The sequence below is a fragment of the Oncorhynchus gorbuscha genome, linkage group LG06, assembly GCF_021184085.1.
Source record: "Oncorhynchus gorbuscha isolate QuinsamMale2020 ecotype Even-year linkage group LG06, OgorEven_v1.0, whole genome shotgun sequence".
In the NCBI taxonomy this organism is placed as follows: domain Eukaryota; kingdom Metazoa; phylum Chordata; class Actinopteri; order Salmoniformes; family Salmonidae; genus Oncorhynchus; species Oncorhynchus gorbuscha.
Genome location: NC_060178.1, coordinates 43,578,759 through 43,594,502, shown reverse-complemented (window position 1 = coordinate 43,594,502; position 15,744 = coordinate 43,578,759). Strand labels below are relative to the sequence as shown.

Genomic DNA, 15,744 nt, shown 5'->3' with positions numbered 1-15,744 from the left:
CACCGGTCTAATGTTCATTGCTCGTATTTCTTGGCCCAAGCAAGTCTCTTCTTATTATTGGTGTCCTTTAGTAGTGGTTACTCTGCAGCAATTCAACCATGAAGGCCTGATTCATACAGTCTCCTCTGAACAGTTGATGTTGAGATGTGTCTGTTACCTGAACTCTGCCTGGCTTAGGTGTAGTTAAACTAATGACGGACTGTCGGATCTCTTTGCTTATTTGAGCCGTTCTTGCCATAATATGGATTTGGTATTTTACTAAATAGGGCCGTCTTCTGTATACCACCCCGACCTTGTCACAACACAACTGACACATCAAACGCATTAACCTTTTCACATGCAAGTTATCCAATGTTAGCATTTATTTTAGTTGTCAATCAAATGTATTTGGCAGGCAGACAGGCAAGTTCCCATTCAATTGTCAAAATGTGGGTTGGGACAAGCATGCATGGGAAGGCAAGCCGCCGAAGGATGAGCAGGCTTCTATTCCCCATTGTTTATTAATGAAATTTTGAAGGCCAATTGGCTGAAAACATTTGAGAGCGTTTATCTAGTGTTGCCTCATTACATTTGAGCTCATCTCGCTCTGGCTAGCATTAGTTGTTGATCTTGTTGTTGTGGATGTGCATATGAAACGGAGGGAGAGAGCCTGCCTTTTCATGGTTGTTTGATCAATAAGTCTGTCATGCAGGTGAATGAGGACCCAAAAGCGACTTGGCGAAAACAGAGTATTTAATCCAGAATAAACTTTACAAAACAAAAAGCATAATACTACACGTAAAGACGAGAACAGACTGGAGACTTGATCGAGAACTGCAGGTTGCCTCGGGAAGGCACTTGAACCTAGCAGACTCAGACACCTGCTCACCACGCAGCATCTGAGGGAAACACGACACGACAGGGCAAAACATAGACACAGCACGGTGAATTATAAATGAGGATCCGACAGGGCAGGTACGGGAAACAAGGAGAGAAATAGGGACTCTAATCAGGGAAAAGGATCGGGAACAGGTGTGGGAAGACTAAATGATGATTAGGGGAATAGGAACAGCTGGGAGCAGGAACGGAACGATAGAGAGAAGAGAGAGCGAGAGAGAGAGAGGGAGGGGGAGAGAGAGGGATAGAAAGAGGGAAAGAACCTAATAAGACCAGCAGAGGGAAACGAATAGAATGGGAAGCACAGGGACAAGACATGATAATAAATGACAAAACATGACAGTACCCCCCACTCACCGAGCGCCTCCTGGCGCACTCGAGGAGGAATCCTGGCGGCAACGGAGGAAATCATCAATGAGTGAACGGTCCAGCACGTCCCGAGACGGAACCCAACTCCTCTCCTCAGGACCGTAACCCTCCCAATCCACTAAGTATTGGTGACCCCGTCCCCCGAGAACGCATGTCCATGATCTTATGTACCTTGTAAATAGGTGCGCTCTCGACAAGGACGGGAGGGGGGAGGGAAGACGAACGGGGGTGCGAAGAAAAGGCTTAACACAGGAGACATGGAAGACAGGATGGACGCGACGAAGATGTCGCGGAAGAAGCAGTCGCACAGCGACAGGATTGACGACCTGGGAGACACGGAACGGACCAATGAACCGCGGAGTCAACTTACGAGAAGCTGTCGTAAGAGGAAGGTTGCGAGTGGAAAGCCACACTCTCTGGCCGCAACAATACCTAGGACTCTTAATCCTGCGTTTATTGGCGGCTCTCACAGTCTGTGCCCTGTAGCGGCAAAGTGCAGACCTCACCCTCCTCCAGGTGCGCTCACAACGTTGGACAAACGCTTGAGCGGAGGGAACGCTGGACTCGGCAAGCTGGGAAGAGAATAGAGGAGGCTGGTAACCCAGACTACTCTGAAACGGAGATAACCCGGTAGCAGACGAAGGAAGCGAGTTGTGAGCGTATTCTGCCCAGGGGAGCTGTTCTGCCCAAGACGCAGGGTTTCTGAAAGAAAGGCTGCGTAGTATGCGACCAATCGTCTGATTGGCCCTCTCTGCTTGACCGTTAGACTGGGGATGAAACCCGGAAGAGAGACTGACGGACGCACCAATCAAACGACAGAACTCCCTCCAAAACTGTGACGTGAATTGCGGGCCTCTGTCTGAAACGGCGTCTAACGGGAGGCCATGAATTCTGAACACATTCTCGATAATGATTTGTGCCGTCTCCTTAGCGGAAGGAAGTTTAGCGAGGGGAATGAAATGTGCCGCCTTAGAGAACCTATCGACAACCGTAAGAATCACAGTCTTCCCCGCAGACAAAGGCAGACCGGTAATGAAGTCTAGGGCGATGTGAGACCATGGTCGAGAAGGAATGGGGAGCGGTCTGAGACGACCGGCAGGAGGAGAGTTACCCGACTTAGTCTGCGCGCAGTCCGAACAAGCAGCCACGAAACGGCGCGTGTCACGCTCCTGAGTCGGCCACCAAAAGCGCTGGCGAATAGACGCAAGAGTGCCTCGAACACCGGGATGACCAGCTAACTTGGCAGAGTGAGCCCACTGAAGAACAGCCAGACGAGTGGAAACAGGAACGAAAAGGAGGTTACTAGGACAAGCGCGCGGCGACGCAGTGTGCGTGAGTGCTTGCTTAACCTGTCTTTCAATTCCCCAGACTGTCAACCCGACAACACGCCCATAAGGAAGAATCCCCTCGGGATCAGTAGAAGCCACAGAAGAACTAAACAGACGGGATAAGGCATCAGGCTTGGTGTTCTTGCTACCCGGACGGTAAGAAATCACAAACTCGAAACGAGCGAAAAACAACGCCCAACGAGCTTGACGGGCATTAAGTCGTTTGGCAGAACGGATGTACTCAAGGTTCTTATGGTCTGTCCAAACGACAAAAGGAACGGTCGCCCCCTCCAACCACTGTCGCCATTCGCCTAGGGCTAAGCGGATGGCGAGCAGTTCACGGTTACCCACATCATAGTTGCGCTCAGATGGCGACAGGCGATGAGAAAAATAAGCGCAAGGATGAACCTTATCGTCAGACTGGAAGCGCTGGGATAGAATGGCTCCCACGCCTACCTCTGAAGCGTCAACCTCGACAATGAATTGTCTAGTGACGTCAGGAGTAACGAGGATAGGAGCGGACGTAAAACGTTCTTTTAGAAGATCAAAAGCTCCCTGGGCGGAACCGGACCACTTAAAACACGTCTTGACAGAAGTAAGAGCTGTGAGAGGGGCAGCAACTTGACCGAAATTACGAATGAAACGCCGATAGAAATTAGCGAAACCTAAAAGCGCTGCAACTCGACACGTGACCTTGGAACGGGCCAATCACTGACAGCTTGGACCTTAGCGGAATCCATCTGAATGCCTTCAGCGGAAATAACGGAACCGAGAAAAGTAACGGAGGAGACATGAAAAGAGCACTTCTCAGCCTTTACGTAGAGACAATTCTCTAAAAGGCGCTGTAGAACACGTCGAACGTGCTGAACATGAATCTCGAGTGACGGTGAAAAAATCAGGATATCGTCAAGATAGACAAAAACAAAGATGTTCAGCATGTCTCTCAGAACATCATTAACTAATGCCTGAAAAACAGCTGGCGCATTGGCGAGACCAAACGGCAGAACCCGGTACTCAAAATGCCCTAACGGAGTGTTAAACGCCGTTTTCCACTCGTCCCCCTCTCTGATGCGCACGAGATGGTAAGCGTTACGAAGGTCCAACTTAGTAAAGCACCTGGCTCCCTGCAGAATCTCGAAGGCTGATGACATAAGGGGAAGCGGATAACGATTCTTAACCGTTATGTCATTCAGCCCTCGATAATCCACGCAGGGGCGCAGAGTACCGTCCTTCTTCTTAACAAAAAAGAACCCCGCCCCGGCCGGAGAGGAAGAAGGCACTATGGTACCGGCGTCAAGAGACACAGATAAATAATCCTCGAGAGCCTTACGTTCGGGAGCCGACAGAGAGTATAGTCTACCCCGAGGAGGAGTGGTCCCCGGAAGGAGATCAATACTACAATCATACGACCGGTGAGGAGGAAGGGAGTTGGCTCGGGACCGACTGAAGACCGTGCGCAGATCATGATATTCCTCCGGCACTCCTGTCAAATCGCCAGGTTCCTCCTGAGAAGTGGGAACAGAGGAAATGGGAGGGATGGCAGACATTAAGCACTTCACATGACAAGATACGTTCCAGGATAGGATAGAATTACAAGACCAATTAATAGAAGGATTATGACATACTAGCCAGGGATGACCCAAAACAACAGGTGTGAAAGGTGAACGAAAAATCAAAAAAGAAATAGTCTCACTGTGGTTACCAGATACTGTGAGAGTTAAAGGTAGTGTCTCAAATCTGATACTGGGAAGATGACTACCATCTAAGGCAAACATGGGCGTAGGCTTGTCTAACTGTCTGAAAGGAATGTTATGTTTCCGAACCCATGCTTCGTCCATGAAACAACCCTCAGCCCCAGAGTCAATCAAGGCACTGCATGTAGCACCCGAACCGGTCCAGCGTAGATGGACCGACATAGTAGTACAAGATCTAGATGAAGAGACCTGAGTAGTAGCGCTCACCAGTAGCCCTCCGCTTACTGATGGGCTCTGGCCTCTTACTGGACATGAATTAACAAAATGTCCATCAAATCCGCAATAGAGGCACAGGCGGTTGGTGATCCTCCGTTCCCTCTCCTTAGTCGAGATGCGAATCCCTCCCAGCTGCATGGGCTCAGTCTCAGAGCCAGAGGAGGGAGATGGTTGCGATGCGGAGCAGGGAAACACCGTTGATGCGAGCTCTCTTCCACGAGCCTGGTGACGAAGATCTACCCGTCGTTCTATGCGGATGGCGAGAGCAATCAAAGAGTCCACACTGGAAGGAACCTCCCGAGAGAGAATCTCATCTTTGACCACTGTGTGGAGTCCCTCCAGAAAACGAGCGAGCAGCGCCGGCTCGTTCCAGTCACTAGAGGCAGCAAGAGTACGAAACTCTATAGAGTAATCCGTTATGGATCGATCACCTTGGCATAGGGAAGCCAGGACCCTAGAAGCCTCCCCACCAAAAACTGAACGGTCAAAAACCCGAATCATCTCCTCTTTAAAGTTCTGGTAATTGTTAGAACAATCAGCCCTTGCCTCCCAGATAGCTGTGCCCCACTCTCGGGCCCGGCCAGTAAGGAGTGAAATGACGTAAGCAACCCGAGCTCTCTCTCTAGAGTATGTGTTGGGTTGGAGAGAGAACACAATCTCACACTGGGTGAGAAAGGAGCGGCACTCAGTGGGCTGCCCGGAGTAGCAAGGTGGGTTATTAACCCTAGGTTCTGGAGGCTCGGCAGGCCAGGAAGTAACAGGTGGCACGAGACGAAGACTCTGGAACTGTCCAGAGAGGTCGGAAACCTGAGCGGCCAGGCTCTCCACGGCATGGCGAGCAGCAGACAATTCCTGCTCGTGTCTGCCGAGCATGGCTCCTTGGATCTCGACGGCAGTGTTACGAGCGTCTGTAGTCGCTGGGTCCATTCCTTGGTCGGATCCTTCTGTCATGCAGGTGAATGAGGACCCAAAAGCGACTTGGCGAAAACAGAGTATTTAATCCAGAATAAACTTTACAAAACAAAAAGCATAATACTACACGTAAAGACGAGAACAGACTGGAGACTTGATCGAGAACTGCAGGTTGCCTCGGGAAGGCACTTGAACCTAGCAGACTCAGACACCTGCTCACCACGCAGCATCTGAGGGAAACACGACACGACAGGGCAAAACATAGACACAGCACGGTGAATTATAAATGAGGATCCGACAGGGCAGGTACGGGAAACAAGGAGAGAAATAGGGACTCTAATCAGGGAAAAGGATCGGGAACAGGTGTGGGAAGACTAAATGATGATTAGGGGAATAGGAACAGCTGGGAGCAGGAACGGAACGATAGAGAGAAGAGAGAGCGAGAGAGTGAGAGAGGGAGGGGGAGAGAGAGGGATAGAAAGAGGGAAAGAACCTAATAAGACCAGCAGAGGGAAACGAATAGAATGGGAAGCACAGGGACAAGACATGATAATAAATGACAAAACATGACAAAGTCGGAATTTCCTAAATGAAAGAGGACTCCAGTGGTATTTACATATTTGCAGAAATCCATTCAGGTGTATTTTGAGGCTTTTCGCGAACGCGTTCCAATTATCTAAAGTCATGGTGGTGCTACTGCCTGTAAACACAGCCCAGTTCAAAGTGAATGATGGCAGGCCCCTGTGGTAAATGTCTTATTTGCATATGGGCCTACTGTAGCTCTGATTGGCTATGGCCCACCGTGTCTTCGTAGACACCGGTCCTGGACAAGAGATGTTTTTATTAGGTTTTATTTACGTCAGTGTCTATTAATTGTCCAAACACACGGCCGTTTTCCCGCTCTACAGTATTGTTATAGAATTTCCACAAATGCATTAGCATAAATCTTTCCAAAACATTCTATGAATTTATGGTCATGTGAAAATGACCATATCTAAGTGCTCGCTTGTCAGAAAAACAAGAAAAAAAGTGTCATATTCTTCCTGGGGGTGGATATGAACAGATTTCAATAATATTTCTGGTTGCTAAAACGCTGTCAGTTCCACTTTAAGCAGACAGGCAGCATACAAGAATAAGCACAGAGTGAAGGCAAACAAAATGGCTAGAGCTATAGTTATAATGGTGTGTTGTAACTCCTGTGGTGTTTTGAAATAATTGTAAATGTGACAAGATAAGCTGTCATCTTGAATTGCTTTTTCAATTATTTTTCACTTGCAGTATGAACATATGTTTATATATACACTGTACAAAAATATAAACACAACATGTTAAGTGTTGGTCCCATGTTTCATGAGCTGAAATAGAGGATCCTAGAAATGATCCATATGCACAAAAATATATATTTCTTTCAAATGTTATGCACATTTACATCCCTGTTAGTGAGCATTTCTCTTTTGCCAAGATAATAAATCCACCTGACAGGTGTGGCATATCAAGAAGCTGATTAAACAGCATGATCATTACACAGGTGCACCTTGGCTAGGGACAATAAAAGGCCACTAAAATGTGCAGTTTCGTCATAAAACAAAATGCCACAGATGGCTCAAGTTTTGAGGGAGGGTGAAAAAGGCTGACTGCAGGAAACAGCTCTACCAAAGCTGTTGCCAGAGAATTTAATGTTAATTTCTCAGCGTCATTTTAGAGAATTTGGCAGTACCTCCAACCAGCCTCACAACCGCAGACCACGTGTATGGCGTTGTGTGGGCGACGCCATACATGTCAATGTTGTGAACAGTGTTCCATGGTGACGGAAAGCTTATGGTATGGGCAGGCATAAACTACAGACAACGAACACAATTGCATTGCAATTTGAATGCACAGAGTCCATTGACAAGATCCTGAGGCCCATTGTCATGCCCTTCATCCGCCGCCATCACCTCATGTTTCAGCATGGTAATGCACGGGCCCGTGTCGCAAGGATCTGTACACAATGCCTGGAAGCTGAAAATGTCCCAGTTCTTCCATGACCTGCATACTCACCAGACATGTCATGCATTGAGAATGTTTGGGATGTTCTTGTTAAGGTATCTGTGACCAACAGATGCCCATGTAACTCGTTTCAGGAAGCTAGACGTATGTTGCGTGTCACTTCTTCACAGGAGAGACATTTGAACAAAGTTTTTTTTAAATCAAAATGCGATTTTGGGCAAAAACGCCTTCTGGAACATGTGAACTTTTATGTGCCTTAATAAAAAAACTTGTATTTACAGATGGCATACGAATACCATTGTTAAATTACCAGCCTAGTTGGTTTTGCCACAGAAAGGCAGCAACCTTCCCTCTAGCCATGATTGGCTAAGATAATGAGTGGGCTGGACATGCTGAGAGATGAGGTCGAATTGGTCTGCCATGTAGCGCGCTTCTGTCTATATTATGAGCCGGTCAGTATGTGTAGGTAATCCTTTTTAACACGGCTTTTTGAAAGATATCACCTAGTAGAAGTGCTTAAGTATTGCTCTCCACTGGGCAACATCCTCCAGCATGACCGGTTTGGCGGTGGGTCAGCGCTACCTCTGGCGAACACATGGAGGGCTGTGCGGCCCCCCCAAAGAAATGCCACCCCACACCATGACTGACCCACCGCCAAACCGGTCATGCTGGAGGATGTTGCAGGCAGCAGAACATTCTACACGGCGTCCCCAGACTCTGTCACGTCTGTCACATGCTTTCATCTGTGAAGAGCACAGGGCGCCAATGGCGAATTTGCCAATCTTGGTGTTCTCTGGCAAATGCCAAACATCCTGCATGGTGTTGGGCTGTAAGCACAAACCCCACCTGTGGACGTCGGGCCCTCATACCACCCTCATGGAGTCTGTTTCTGACCGTTTGAGCAGACACATGCACATTTGTGGCCTGCTGGAGGTCATTTTGCAGGGCTCTGGTAGTGCTCCTCCTTGCACAAAGGCGCAGGTAGTGGTCCTGCTGCTGGGTTGTTGCCCTCCTACGGCCGCCTCCACGTCTCCTGATGTACTGGCCTGTCTCCTGGTAGCGCCTCCATGCTCTGGACACTACGCTGGCAGACACAGCAAACCTTCTTGCCACAGCTCGCATTGATGTGCCATCCTGGGTGAGCTGCACTACCTGAGCCACTTGTGTGGGTTGTGGACTCCGTCTCATTCTACCACTAGAGTGAAAGCACCGCCAGCATTCAAAAGTGACCAAAACATCAGCCAGGAAGCATAGAAACTGAGAAGTGGTCTGTGGTCCCCACCTGAAGAACCACTCCTTTATTGGGGGTGTCTTGCTAATTGCCTATAATTTCCACCTGTTGTCTATTCCATTTGCACAACAGCATGTGCAATTTATTGTCAATCAGTGTTGCTTCCTAAGTGGACAGTTTGATTTCACAGAAGTGTGATTGACTTGGAGTTACATTGTGTTGTTTAAGTGTTCCCTTAATTTTTTTGAGCAGTGTACCATTTTCTAGCTCTGAGTCTCTACTTTTATCCAATGTAAAAAACACAATTTCAACTTTTGCTACAATAGACCGAATCATGTGAAGCCCATAGTGTCACGTTGTATAAATTATTGTCGACAGGCACAGGAATACGTAAAGGGGGGGAGGGGGGGGTTTAATACTCCACCCAAAATTACAACATGCCATGAAAGGCTCGGGGACGAAGCCCAAAACAAACACATACACAAAAACACAGGGATGTAAACCCAAACAAAAAAAGGGAGGTTAAATCTCTAATTAATACACTCCGCACGAAAGCCAAAATAACAAAGCACAGGTACACACAAGACCAACGGACATGGGAACAATAACCGACAAGACAATGGTGAACAGAGGACACATACAGACAATTACTTAACAGGGGGAATGGAAACCTGATGTCACTGAACTGTTTCATTACACACGCCTAGAGGCCAGTGACGTAGAGGCCAGTGACATAGCTGGGAATCCGTGACACATAGTTGGGCCTAATGAATTTATTTCAATAGACTGATTTCGTTATATGAACTGTAACCCAGTAAAATTGTTGCATGTTGAGTTTATATTTTGTTCAGTATATGTATGTGTGCCTTTTATTTTGCTACAACAAATATAGTATCTTATAGGCCATGTGAGATGGCCATCTAATGATGCATGACACTATAATAATAAAATAAATAAACTCAAATTGTATTTGTTTTAAACATGAGGTGGTTAAAAAATATGAGACGGACCATGTCTCGCCAGTCAGCAGGGTCTACAGACAATTACGGTCTACAAAAGGAAAACCAACCACGTCACGGAAACCGACGTCTTGCTTCCTCTTCTTCACCCTCTTTGAGGATAACACAGTGCCAAAGACGAGGGACCGCTACCAAGGACTGTGGGCTCTCCTTCTCCGTGGCCAACGTGAGTAAGACAATTAAGTGTGTTAACCCTCGCAAGGCTGCCGGCCCAGACGGCATCCCGAGCCGCATCCTCAGAGCATGCGCAGACCAGCTGGCTGGAGTGTTTACAGACATATTCAATCTCTCCCTATCCCAGTCTACTGTCCCCCCATGCATCAAGATGTCCACTATTGTTCCTGTACCCAAGAAAGCAAAGGTAACTGAACCGTAGCACTCACTTCTGTCATCATGAAGTGATTTTAGAGACTAGTCAAGGATCATATCACCTCTACCTTACCTCACACTTCAATTTGCATACGGCCCCAATAGATCCACAGACGATGTAATCGTCATAGCACTGCACACTGCCCTATTCCATCCGGACAACAGGAATACCTATGTTAGAATGATATTCATTGACTATAGCTCAGCATTTAACACCATAGTACCCTACAAGCTCATAATTAAGCTTGAGGCCCTGGGTCTGAATCCCACCCTGTGCAACTGGGTCCTGGACTTTCTGACAGGCCACCCCCAGGTAGTGAAGTTAGGAAAAACACCTCCACTTTTCTGATACTCAACACAGGGGCCCCACAAAGATGCGTGCTCAGCCCCCTCTTGTACTCCCTGTTCACCCATGACTGCGTGGCCACACACGCCTCCAACAAAATCATCAAGTTTGCAGATGACAACAGTAGTAGGCCTGATTACCAACAATGATGAAGACAGCCTACAGAAGGAGGTGAGGGCCCTGGGAGTGTGGTGCCAGGAAAATAACCTCTCACCCAAAGTCAACAAAACAAAGGAGCTGATTGTGGAATTCAGGAAACAGCAGAGGGAGCACCCCCCTACCCACATTGACGGGACAGCAGTGGAGAAGTTCCTCTGCGTACACATCACTGACAAACTGAAATGGTCCACCACACAGACAGTATGGTGAAGAAGGCGCCACGTGCAGTGATGTAGGCTTGTGTGGATAAAATGGTAGGGACGAATTCTTGTCCCAGTCCGGCCCTGGTCTTTGGCTTGTTCAGTGTGACAAGGTCTAGGTCTGCCACTTAAGTACCACTAGGTGTGGTCATAGGCTCCAACAAATTTATGTCAGTGTCAGAAATGTAGCCTTTATCATGTAGTGTGGCAGGTATTATGAGCCGATCCCAGTGACTGACCAATAGGAACACGGCCGGCACTGATTATGCAGTCAGATTAATATAATGGTTTGATTTAAACCAGATGATTTCCTAATAATCATGTTTACAAGTCATTTCTGAAATCAGGCTACCTGATGGATTTTTGATAAAGGAATAAAAATGTCAATCAAAATAAACATTCTACCAATGCGACCTTGTTCGTTTTGGGAATCCTATTTGATTCTTAGTTTGGACAAATTCACTTCACACCTGCATATTGTAAGAGGGATGCTGGTGCTGGCACATGTGCAGATCAAACACAATGCTGCAGCTGACATAGCCTAGATCGGCTGACGTAGCCTCGCAAGCCAATTGCAGAATGTGACGACAAACTGAAGTAAATTGTACAATAAGGCCAGGTTGAAATCAAGATTTTAATTTTGTAAAGCCAGGCTATACGACTTTCAAAATCCTAACATTGTTGAGCCTCTCACATTAAACAATTCCTCACATTAAACAACTCCTGTGGTTTTTTGTCTTGCCAACGTAGGGGTGCGCACACTGAATTGTGTGGCCGCGACGGGGTCACACACTACAAGATTCTTCACTTGGCCGTGAGGATTCTCAATACCACGCAGTTAAGCTTATAAAGGATGAGTTATGGCTCAAAGCAGGCTCAAAAAAACTTTCAGTCAGACATTCACGCATGCCATGTACACAGGTGAAATATCTAGCCAATACATTTTGAATTGAATAACACTGTATTAGGGATGACCATGGAGGCAATGAGAAACACTTAGATAGGGTGCAAACAAGTAGGGGTTTTATTCTCAATTTTCAAAAATACAAATAATTACAAGAGGAAATCAACCAAAAAGTGCTTTAAAATAGACCAAATGGATAACTGAACTGAACTGAAAAAACAGACTATCCTATAAATTCTTAACTTAAAAATGAACTGACATCTAAGGTACAGGAACAAAACATACATACATCATAATTCAACTGACAAGGGGTTGACACAGAGAATACACTACATTACCAAAATTCATCCCAAAGGTGTTCGATGTGATTGAGGTCACGGCTCTGTGCAGGCCAGTCAAGTTCTTCCACATTGATCATGACAAAACTATTTCTGTATGGACCTCGGCTTGTGCACAGGGGCATTGTCGTGCTGAAACAGGAAAGCGCCTACCACAAACTCTTGCCTCATAGTTGGAAGCACAGAATTGTCTAGAATGTCATTGTATGCTGTATTGTTAAGATGTCCCTTCATTGGAACTAAAGGGCCTTATCCCGAACAATGAAAAACAGCCTCAGACCATTATTCCTCTTCTATCAAACTTTACAGTTGGCACTATGCATTCGGGCAGATAGCGTTTGCCTGGCATCCGCCAGACACAAGATTTGTCTGTCGGACTGCCAGATGGTGAAGCGTGATTCATCACTCCAGAGAACGCGTTTCCACTGCTCCAGAGTCTAATGGTGGTGAGCTTTACACCACTCCAGCCGACGTTTGGCATTGCGCATGGTGATCTTAGGGTTGTGTGTGGCTGCTCGGCCATGGAACCCCATTTCAGGAAGCTCCTGACAAATAGTTTGTGTGCTGACATTTCAACCGAGGACAAGCTACACGCTTCTGCAGTCTTGTTGTCTGCAGTCTTGTTCTGTGAGCTTGTGTGACCTTCCACTTCGCAGCTTAGCCGTTGTTGCTCCTAGACGTTTCCACTTCACAATAACAGCACTTACAGTTGACTGGGGCAGCCCACCATTGCCCCCCCAGCGAAATCATATTTTTTAACCACACCACACTATGTTGAGGTAAAAATGTGATTATAATGCTTGTATAGATGTCAACCCCAATACATGTTCATGTCATCAATCAATTGCATTACAGTTAAAAACTACTTGGACTACCACCACCAATTTCTGTATGCTATCTATGTTACAAGCGTATACGAATGGCAGTTAGCATTTAGCAGTTTTCCTGAAAAGTGTCTTCTAAATGTTACCTAGTGAAAAAAGCCAAATATGTCGAAATCAAATTTTCCACTTTGTGGGCCTGTTACAATGAATCAATCATAATGGATTTGACAAATATCCACTTATTTGGACAGATTTGTTGAATGTGCGCCAATCCATGTGCACCAATCGCATCTATTCCGTTTACCTCCCCGATCTCTTTCCAGGAGTTCAAAAACATTTTTGTGTCTTTGAAATCCCTACGAGGTATCAAAAATATGCTTTTGATTTGTGAACTTTTGTCAGTTCTCCATGTTTGTTGTCAAGGAAGTGTGATGCAGCAATGGTGGTGGCAGCATCATGCGGCAGGGACTGGGAGACTAGTCAGGATTGAGGGAAAGATGAACAGATCCTTGATGAAAACCTGCTCCAAAGCGCTCAGGACCTCAGACTGGGTCGAAGGTTCACCTTCCAAAAGGACAACGACCCTAAGCACACAGCCAAGGCAACGCAGGAGTGGCTTCGGGACAAGTCTCTGAATGTCCTTTAAGTGACCCAGCCAGAGCTCGGACTTGAACCCAATCGAACATCTCTGGAGAGATCTGAAAATAGCTGTGCAGCGACGCTCCCCATCCAACCTGACAGAGCTTGAGAGGATCTGCAGAGAAGAATGGGACAAACCCCAAATACAGGTGTTCCAAGCTTGTAGTCATACCCAAGAAGACTTGAGGCGGTAATCGCTGCCAAATGTGCTGCAACAAAGTATTAAGTAAAGGGTCTGAATACTTACGTAAATGTGAAATTTCTGTCGTTATTTTTTATACAATGAAGCGACACACAGATTGATATAGCCTCCTAATATGGTACAATCTGTGTGTCGCTTCATTGGACTGGGCTATTTTTTATTTGAATTCAAGACCAGATTGATCTCAGTTTGTCAAAGTAGTCACTATTTCAGTCATTTGTGTGCTATTGAAAAAAAAACATTCAGCTGATGTCTTCTATCATGTATATAATATAACATTTGATGAAATGCGTTTTTGAAAGGCAATTAACAAATGTTCCCCATATGTGGAAATCGTAAAAATGCTTCTGCTCAAGTGGAGTCTATGCCACATTGCAAAAGTTATTATGCCTTTATTATTAAAGGGATTTTTCTTCAATAGTAAATGTACCACACATCGAATTGCATCGTGGTGCACGGATTTGCATCTTGGTGCACGGATTTGTTTACATTAAATTATAATTTGCACGGAAAACCCCCCCTCACGGCCTATGATTTCTTAACCAGGCCCTGTTCAGAGCATTCAAGCAATGCATTCCGCCAAGACTTGTTTACAGTCTAGTCAGGTTGCGGTCACAACTAGACCTCGTTTCAAATGTATCAAGAAATAGTAGTATTTGTATGCCTAGCAATCAACCAATGTACTGTTTTTACATCACACTGTTACAAGTCTCATTCACAAATGACAGCTACAATAAGCCCTTGTGATGAACGACATGTGAACGAGATGCTTGTAGAATCATGACTCTTTCTTTAGAGAGTTTTCAGTTCATCGTTCGCGGGTAGAGGTACTGCATGCTCTGGGCATTACAGACACAAATGAACGAAATGAGTCAAACGAATTGTTATTTTTACTGAACGAGTCGAAAAGATCCGAGACAGTAAAAAGAGCCTAACTTCTCATCACTAGTAGCCTACTCATCGCTAGGTTAGTCATGTTAGCAGAATCTGCTAGATTGGAATCATCCGGTTAAGGTTGCTGTGCATAATCAATCCCAGATAGATCAGACATCACTATTTGACAAATATCTTCAGTGGTTGATCATTTTATGAATCGCATAAAGGTCATTCAAAAATAGGCTATGTCCTACATAATAGGCCTAATGTGTTTGTATTGTAAAAAAACATGCAACATTGAAGAATGCCAGTTATTTTTCAACTTACCTTAAGAACAGTATCAGCTCATAAATCCAGGAAAATATGTCATCCTATGCAGAAGTACTGTTCTACTGTAAACGAGGAGCAGGAGGTGCTAAACACTGACTCACGAAAAACGTACTCACCCCTGTAGCGCAACTCAACTTCCAGCTGTAATAATTAAGGAAGTCAGAACTTTTGGGGGGACAAATCGAAACCTGAAATGTGGCGCATGGGTTGTATTAGAGAAATTGTTATAGGCTAGCCTAACATTATTTATCTGACCACAAATGTGTCCCATGGGAGAAGGCGACATTAATTGCAGAGAAACCCCGTTAGAGAAGTAACCTGCAGATATTTCAATTCCTTTGGTAACCTTGGTACGCCGCTACATCCGTAGGCTACGCCGCTACATGCGTAGGTTACGCAATAATTTCCAAAAGAGCGCCCCTGCTTCCATATTGGTTCCACCAGCAGCGCAAACGACAAAGTCACTCTGTATGGTAACGATGAAACCTTTCAAATAAAAGCCTGCATTTAAAAATGTCAATGTCGATAACTATTTCAAAAGATATTACATTTTAATCAATGGCCTTTTTATTGTGCTTATTCCGCAAGAAGGAATTTATGAAAACAACGAGAGATTAAACTTTAAAAAATCAATAGGGTACTTTTAAAAACGGTTTTAAAGTCACCATTGGCCTCATGGTAAAATCCCTGTAATTGCAGCCAAAGGTGCTTCTACAAAGTATTGACTCAGTGGTGTGAATACTTACTGTATATAAATGAGATATTTCTGAATTTCATGTTCAATACATTTGCAAAGGTTTCTAAAAACATTTTTTCACTTTGTCATTATGGGGTATTGTGTTTAGATGGGTGAGAGACAAAAC

At 45.6% G+C, this 15,744-nt stretch overlaps 1 protein-coding gene across 1 annotated transcript in view; it reads right to left on the bottom strand.

Annotated features, from left to right (window-relative positions):
* The window catches only part of LOC124037999 (cytosolic phospholipase A2-like), a 51,210-nt gene extending 35,950 nt beyond the window's left edge, over positions 1-15,260 (bottom strand). Inside the window, exon 1 of the mRNA XM_046353340.1 lies at positions 14,879-15,260. The gene's annotated coding sequence lies outside the window, so the exon portion shown is untranslated. The remainder of the gene's footprint in view (positions 1-14,878) is intronic.
* Positions 15,261-15,744: the final 484 nt, after the last annotated feature.